General features: G+C 35.0%; 1 long non-coding RNA gene across 3 annotated transcripts; it reads right to left on the bottom strand.

Moving 5' to 3' along the window:
• Positions 1 to 836: 836 nt before the first annotated feature.
• LOC113286219 lies at positions 837 to 4,560 on the bottom strand. 3 transcript variants are annotated; one of them, XR_003329172.1, is made up of 8 exons: positions 4,255 to 4,560; positions 3,952 to 3,999; positions 3,756 to 3,845; positions 3,402 to 3,548; positions 2,700 to 3,059; positions 2,141 to 2,282; positions 1,497 to 1,653; positions 837 to 1,175 (listed from the first exon to the last, which is right to left on the bottom strand). It is a non-coding gene; the product is annotated as an uncharacterized LOC113286219 (long non-coding RNA). The 3 variants fall into 3 exon arrangements; XR_003329170.1 differs by lacking the exon at positions 3,402 to 3,548; XR_003329171.1 differs by lacking the exon at positions 3,402 to 3,548 and having other exon boundaries at positions 2,705 to 3,059.
• Between the last annotated feature and the right edge of the window lie 3,374 nt (positions 4,561 to 7,934).

Raw genomic sequence — 7,934 nt, 5'->3', positions numbered from 1 at the left:
TTACTTAAGAAGATGCCTACAAAGTGTAAAGATCCTGGCGGTTTCATAGTACCGGTTACCATTGGTAACCGACGATTTGAGCATGCTTTGCTTGATTTGGGAGCTTCCATAAGTTGTATGTCAGCCGATGTTTATGATTCTTTGAATCTCAAACCTTTAAAAGAGGCAAAGATCACTATTCAATTGGCTAACAAGTCAAATATATATCCTAAGGGAGTCGCAGAGGATATGTTAGTTCAAGTGAATCAGTTAACCTTTCCGGTTGATTTATACATTGTGGATATGCACAATGGAGATAATTGTTCATCTATTTCGTTACTTCTTGGGAGACCGTTCATGAAAACTGCCACTACACCATTTTTGCAATTCGTAACGGATTTTAAGCGTTACGAATTGGGGTTGTAATATTTCACGACCGTTTCGAAAAGGGGTGCTATAATTTTTTGTAACGGCCCACTAGCCTGTACAAATTTATTTTGTAACGGATTTTAGTTGCTACGACGTGGCAATTTCGTACAAGGGCGCAGCCGTTACGAAATTATTTTGTAACATAACATTGTAACAGTCTTAAGACGTTACGAACATTTTTGGAACAGCAAAAAAATTACTGCCAGTCAACATTGACCTGTCAAAATCTATCAATGTTGACCGGCAGTTAATTTCGGCCGTCCGGAATTCCAAATAACCTGCAGACACCTTTCATTCCAAATAACCTGCAGACACCTTTCATTTCATCCTCTACATCCAACAATATTTCTTTAATCTAATTCATTTCCCATTCAATCACTTCATATCACATTGAAATCAATTCATTTAAAAAAGAACATTAATTCTTCTAAGTACCAATTTTTTGTTTTGTTAAGTATCAAATACTAAGGGAATATACAGAAACTTACTAAGTTCAGTTCACAAGTTCTAGCAAATCTTTTTTTGTTAAGTATCAAATACTAAGGGAATATACTGAAACTTACCAAGTTCAGTTCACAAGTTCTCCTAACTTAGAAAATACACAGAAAACTTGCAATTGCTCTACTTAGAAATACTGAATCAAGAGCTACAAATGGTAGAAAAAATGTTGCTTCTGAAGGATGGGGAAATTTGATTGTAAATGACTTGCATATATACAGTTGAACCGTTATGGTGCCAAACAATCCAGCAAATAAACTGCCAACTCCCTGGAACAAAGACGCTATCATATTCAGAATGAGTATAAAGCAAACAATGAATATAAGCTACCAAATTTATGAAATTTACAAGCAGACAAAACTGAACATACAGAGAGGTCACAGGCTCTCAAGTCTCAACTTGTTATTTTGCACAAGGCCAAAGATTTCGGGCAAGGCCACAGATAACTTACAAGAAAACAAAATTGAACATACCAAATTTGAACAAATTTTGTTAAGCATCAAATTCATTTATTAGGCTCTCAGCATGATACATTCATTGCAAGAACATAAGCAAACTAAGAAACAAAGGGGTACCAGGAACGTAATTACCAGGAAGACTTTAGTTGTAGAGAGATTGACCAAGCTGCATCATCTCTTGACCTAAAAAACTCTTAGCTTTCTTCAGAATTCACTCGACCTGCATGTGTTTTCATATAAACGACCTCGTTCCACACCAACCATCTTTCGTAATCTCACCGAAAGATCCCTACAAGCGTAAGCTATCATCATCAATAAGAAATTCAGCCTCCAAATTCCGAACACATCCAATATTTACCAGTACTATCAGCACGACAGTGGATCAATGAAGCAAATTGAATCTGTGCATACATACAGAAACGCAGATGCATAGCAGAATTCACCAACTGAAAACACACCCAAACCAGTATTTGTACACAAGTACAGGACTCATACTACTAAACATTTTGTTACAAAAAGGATATTCCAATCAATGCTTCTTTGGATTTGAAGCATTATTAATGTTTATCTCCAAGCCCAACGTATATTTTCTAGCTTAAAATTGCATATAGACACCAAAGCAAATTCTAAAAAAGACTTAGAGCTATAAATAAACTACCAGTACAAGTATCTCAGCTTAATTCAAACTTAGCATCAAGATACCTTCTATTATTCAAAATTGACAGATTCAAACCAAAACTAAGAACTAAGTATGGATACAAGTCTTCTTTACTCACTTGTTATTGGTGCACATCATCACACTTCTTCCTCAAAACAGACTTCAGCAATCTCAGAATCACTCCCCACTACTTAAATCCTTCAAGGTCTCCAAGATTTCAGCTCCTTGTACACTTCCTGAGTATGCTCCTCCAACAAATCCTGGAAAACAGACTCAGAAGATGAATTCAATACTAAAAAGAAGTTTGATATACTTGACGTTGAGTATAATTCTAAATGTTGAGTACCAATAAGGTCGTGACAGAAGATTCTCTTCAGAACATTTCAATGCACGGTCACATTAGAACTTCAGTCCTTCGGCCACATCATGCCAACTATATGATTTTTTCTTATGGCAGGAAAAATAACAAATATTTTTTTAATATGAAGCAAAAAATGGAGACACTAAGTTAATATGATACTGCAGATTCAGCACCAATAAAGCTATTACATAACAGCTTAGAACCCAATAAAGCTAGCACTGTAACCCATATTATCCCCAAGTACTCCAATAAACAAACAAAAATAGAACCCAATAAACAAACAAAAATAACATGGGAAATGAAATGTTTTGCTTACCTTACCTTCTTTGAGGAAGAGAGTGATTCTGGTTCCTCTACTCAACTGCTAACCATCTACAACTCTGGTAACAGTGCATGATCCACCAGCTTGTGAGTTGTGACTCCCAAGAGTATTTCTCATCATCAGTGTTTAGTAGTCACAAAGGCTCTGTCCTGTTAAGTAACCTCATAGACAACCCAACGTACTAGGTCCTTGACGCTTCATAGATAAGTAACCTCCCCATTTCAGCCATCGCATTATCTATTTCCTTACCCTTCTGCTTGATTTCTTTCCTTCGAGTTTATAACTCTCTCATCAACCTTTCATTTTCATACGTAGTCCTATGCGTCTTTCTCTTTTTTCTGAATTAGGTCATACCTATTTACCAAGGGTAAGTAAGAGACTGTATGCATCATAATAATGTGAACATGGATTAATAGCTACAGTTAACATACTCCCTCCGTCCTAGTTTACTTGCCAAAATAGGATTTTGCAAAAACTTGAAACAAATTCAAATTACTTCCACATACACCATCAATCTTTCAAATCACTTGATAATATACAAGTTCTTGTATCCTAGTTTTTATTTCTTTCTTGATAATTAGATAATTTTAGTGGGAAATATAGTAATTTTTTGGTACACTTTTGTTAACAAAAACTCAATTTTGGCAAGTAAATTAGGACGGAGGGAGTATATAACTTCATTGTAATCTTGAATACCATCTATTTGTTGAGTAGTTAGGATCAGGAGCAAACATGAGCAGCAAAGAAGCAGCATTCACGGCAAGTCTGAACTCGCCTCAAACTGCTGAGGTGCATTAAATCTCCACGCATGAATATTAAAATTGTACTCTTACTTACAGATGTCTGGTAAGCAACATTAAATCTTAAAGGGGTTAAAAGCATATACACATACCCTAGCAGCAGCGCATATTAAAATTGTACTCTTACTTACATAGGATATAATGAACTATATAGGAACATCTAAACTAATTGATGCAAACTTTCTGGCTATTCCAGAAGCTTTTAATACTTTTACTTACATGCAGGAATAACAAAGCTAAAGTTAAGTACCTTCCCCAATCGCCTAGAGAAGGTTTAGCAGTACAAGCGCTCAAGATCAAGCCTCTCTTCAATCATCTGTGAACCCCCTAAGAGATAGTCCTGTGAAGTTCATATAATCATCCCCATAGGCAGTTAACTCTCCACGTTCCACAACTTTACAAGTATTTGAGCTATAAATATTTGACACCGGTAAGGCAAAAATTACCTTTGCTAAACTTGCTTTCCCAGATTTGTGTTCTTAGGAACCTCAAATCTGTCCAATAAACACCAAAAATCCACAATACATCAAACAATTCTAAACCCATTTCAACTACTAAAAATTGAAACCCTATAAACCCATTTCAACTACTAAAAATTGAAACCCTATAAACCCATTTCAACTACTAAAAATAAAAAAAAAATCCATACATCCAATACAAATATTCAGTATCCAAAAGACAAGATAAAACAAAAGTGAAAGGATGGATATTGATCAATTGACACAGTTAATTAAAAATCAAAAACAAACCTGAATCTCTTGCAGAACTTCATCACGTTTCCTACCATTAATTGAAAGGGATTCATGAAACTTAGGTTTTCCTCCTAATGACAATGAACTCAACTTATCCTGCAACAACAAAATCCCCCAAAAAATATCAAAACCTTAATATGAAATCAGAAAAAAGAAGTCGTATTAGATTTATCAGATGAAAAAAAACCCTAAAACGAAATCAGAAAAAGAAATCGTAATAGATTTATGAGATGAAAAAAATCCTAAAATGAAAAACCCTAATGAAACAAAACAGGCGATTGAAATAACAGATCGAGAAAGTTGTAATACTCTAATCTCTTTGATTGATTTCTGATATCTTCTGAGCAGATCGGTCAGTTTAGTAGGACGTTTAGTCCCAAACTTACTGGGCTTGGGACGCTTTAGTTCTCTCATCTCAGGCCTAGTACTCTCTAGTCCAAAAAAGCCCCTCTCAAATAATTTAATCCAAATGTGAAAAATACTAGAACCCCTACTATATGGGTTCAATATATAGAAGCCCCACTAAATGGATCCTCCCCTATCAACTCCATACTTTCACTTTTTAATATTTCTAGGCCCAAAACTTTAGATTTCAGGGCTTGGTAATAAAGTTTAGGGTTTGGGAGAAATTCGTAATACCAAAAATGCCCTTTACTATATATACCTAATGAAATAGGCTATAGGTTTCATTTCCAGATTCATTTTCATTTTCACTTTCTCTTACTTCTCTCTCGTCTCTGCTCTGAAGAAAATTAGGATTTTTTAATCATGCCGAAAGAAAACGATTGTAGAGAACAAGAAAACGATTCTCGCTCCACCGATATCCGTCGATGACGTTTAATTCAACGCTTCTTCTAGTTTTATTGTATGATTTTGCAGTAGAATAAACGAATCCGAGAGAAGATTTCAATCAACTAATCTGCAGATTCAACTCAGATTCATCAACAAGCTAATTATACAGGTAAGTATCCTCTTCTCTTTGTGATGATGCTTCGGTTTAGAGATTTTAGTTGATTTATTTTGGATTCAAATTTCAGAAAAGTATTTCAAAACCTAAATCTTCAGATGCTTTTCAATCGACTTATCTGAATCGACATCAGAGCTTAGATTCACCATCATCTACTTACTCTGGTTGTTTTGATGTAGAATTTTCGGAAAAAAATTGAACAAAAATTTCCGATCTGTTCATCGTCAAAATCGTTGTATACCTCTATTTCTATCTTCGATCTAATAACTGATTTGAGATTCGATATCAGTAAATCATCCTCTCTATTACCCATAGATTTGATTTGAATTTTTTTCACTTTTAGTTTTTGATTTTCATTTATACATGATAGATTACATGAAATGGTGGTAGGAATTTAGTTGAGGTGAAGGATTTAGAGAAGGATTTTTGAGCTGGTGGTGGTGCTGGAGCTGTAGGTAGTATGAGTGGTGAAGAAATAAGTAAATTGAATCTAGGCACGAATTTGTTTGTTATTGTTGATGTTTTTATTTGTTGTTGTTTACATTTCAATTTGAAAATGTCTGTGAAATGAACTCATAATGCGATTTCATCTATTCTTTGAGGCGATACAAACTTAAAACCTCTAGTTCAAGTATTTAGATATAAAATCTACTGGTAATATCACAAGATCGGCTTTGATTACTTGTTTCTGACTCAGATTCGACTCATTATGCTGTGTTAGAAACTCAGTTGAATGAGAAACTGTTCAATGACGATATTCGTAAGGGGTCTGTGGTTCAATTATTTTATTACATGAGTCATACTATTCAGAATCGGAAGTAAGTTTATTTAAATTTCAATCTAATTTTAGGTTTAATTTCAATTTTTTGGTATTGCGAATCTTTGAAATGATTCTCAGTTCAGATTATTAGTAGGTTTAATCTGATATTGGTGTTGGTTAAACTAGAAATTATACTGTGTTATTGTGTTTATCAGCTAAGAATATAGATTTTGTGGTGTGTGTGCCTGCCGTTTGATATGGATTACTAAGCACTTATATCTATGAATACTCTGTTGAATGCTTGGTGAACTATTAAGCAAGTTGGATCCAAACAGTTACAGGGTATCCGTAAAGGTCTACGTGGTGATTCTGTTGTATTGATGGGAAAGAACACTATGATGAAGCGTTCTGTTATACTTCATGCTGAAAAGACTGGAAACTAAGGTGAGTGAGGAAGTGGCTAAGTACAAGGTTTGTTTACTTGGATATGTTTTTAGTTTGGATTTGTTGTTTAGATTAGAAACACTTGTTTATGCGGTATTATATGCTTGATGAAGTTACATAATTAGGTACTCTAAAATGATACTGAGTCCTTTGGATCAGCTTATGATCGTTACTTGCGGTGTGGAGGAGTAAGTAAATTACATTACATTACAAAAGAGTGTTTTCTGGATATTTGGTATGGTACTGAGTTGTATGGTTTTGAATTTTCATTCAGCAAGCTCCGTCGTTTAGTGGTGAAGAATCTGGTAGATCTTTAGGTGATGGAGGAATGCTTGGTCATCAGATGGATGATCCACGTATGCTTGGTCTTCGGAGATTTCCCCTTCTTCCAGGCATGGTTCCTCCTAAGAGCAGGTATATGGGACTTCCAAGCATCAAACAAGAGATTCCCCTTCTTCTAGATGCATCTAACACTTTATTTGTGGAAGGGTTTCCTGTATTTTGTACACGACGCGAAGTGTCTCGTATCCTTTTTTCTGCAGACTATATCTTCATGTATTTCTTTGTTACGCTTTTTTTCATCTTGTCATCAGTTGTTAGACCTTCATTTGGGCTTGCAAATATCTTTCTTCCTTTTGTAGGTTTTAAAGAAGTGAGACTTGTGAGCAAGGAGTCTCGTCATGTAAGTGAATCCAGTATCCTTGTACATAGTTAAGTTTTTATTTTCGTACTCGTGGTCTCAGGATAATTTTGTTTGTTGCAGTCTGGAGAAGATCCACTTGTCCCGTGTTTTGTTGATTTTATCAATCCTGCACAGGCAACAACTGTGTTGGACACCTTACAAGGTGAAAAAAAAAGCTTACTCTTCTTCTTTCTTCACTTTATGTGAAACTTAGCACCATCTGTATACACAAATTCATTTTACCTTGTCTCCTTACTACTTCTTATCATGCTACAATAAGCAGTAAGTATACTGGATTGATGTCTAAATAATTTTATATACCATTTACCATAAACAACCTATTTGCTGCAATGTGCTTAGTATGGTATGACTGCAAAAGCATTGGAAACAAAGAAATAAATACAACTGAAGCTTCGTCATTTGTGCCTCTATATGCTGAAAATATTGCAACAAATGTTTTTGACATCCCTGAGTTTTTCTTTCAGCGACTGTGCTCTGCTAATCTCTGTTTCTGCCTTAAGGGGTTTTGCTCTAGAAGCTGGGGACTTGCCGAAGTTTAATCAGGTTGGTTATTGTCTTCTTTTGTAAGTTATCTGACTTTTTTTGGATGTGTAACTATTAGTTACACATGCTAATTAGATGTGTAACTTCTAGGTACACAAGCTAAATGGATGTGTAACTAAGAGTTACACATGCTAATTAGATGTGTAACTTATAGATACACGTTCTAATTGAATTACTAGTTAGTTAGATGTGTAACTTATAGATACACGTTCTGATTGGAGCAGCAATGGTTGAGGCAATGGGGGAGCAGCAATGGTTGA

Source organism: Papaver somniferum, chromosome 6 (assembly GCF_003573695.1).
Source record: "Papaver somniferum cultivar HN1 chromosome 6, ASM357369v1, whole genome shotgun sequence".
Lineage (NCBI taxonomy): Eukaryota > Viridiplantae > Streptophyta > Magnoliopsida > Ranunculales > Papaveraceae > Papaver > Papaver somniferum.
Note: the sequence above shows the minus strand (reverse complement) of the source record. Positions and strands in the feature narration are given on the sequence as shown.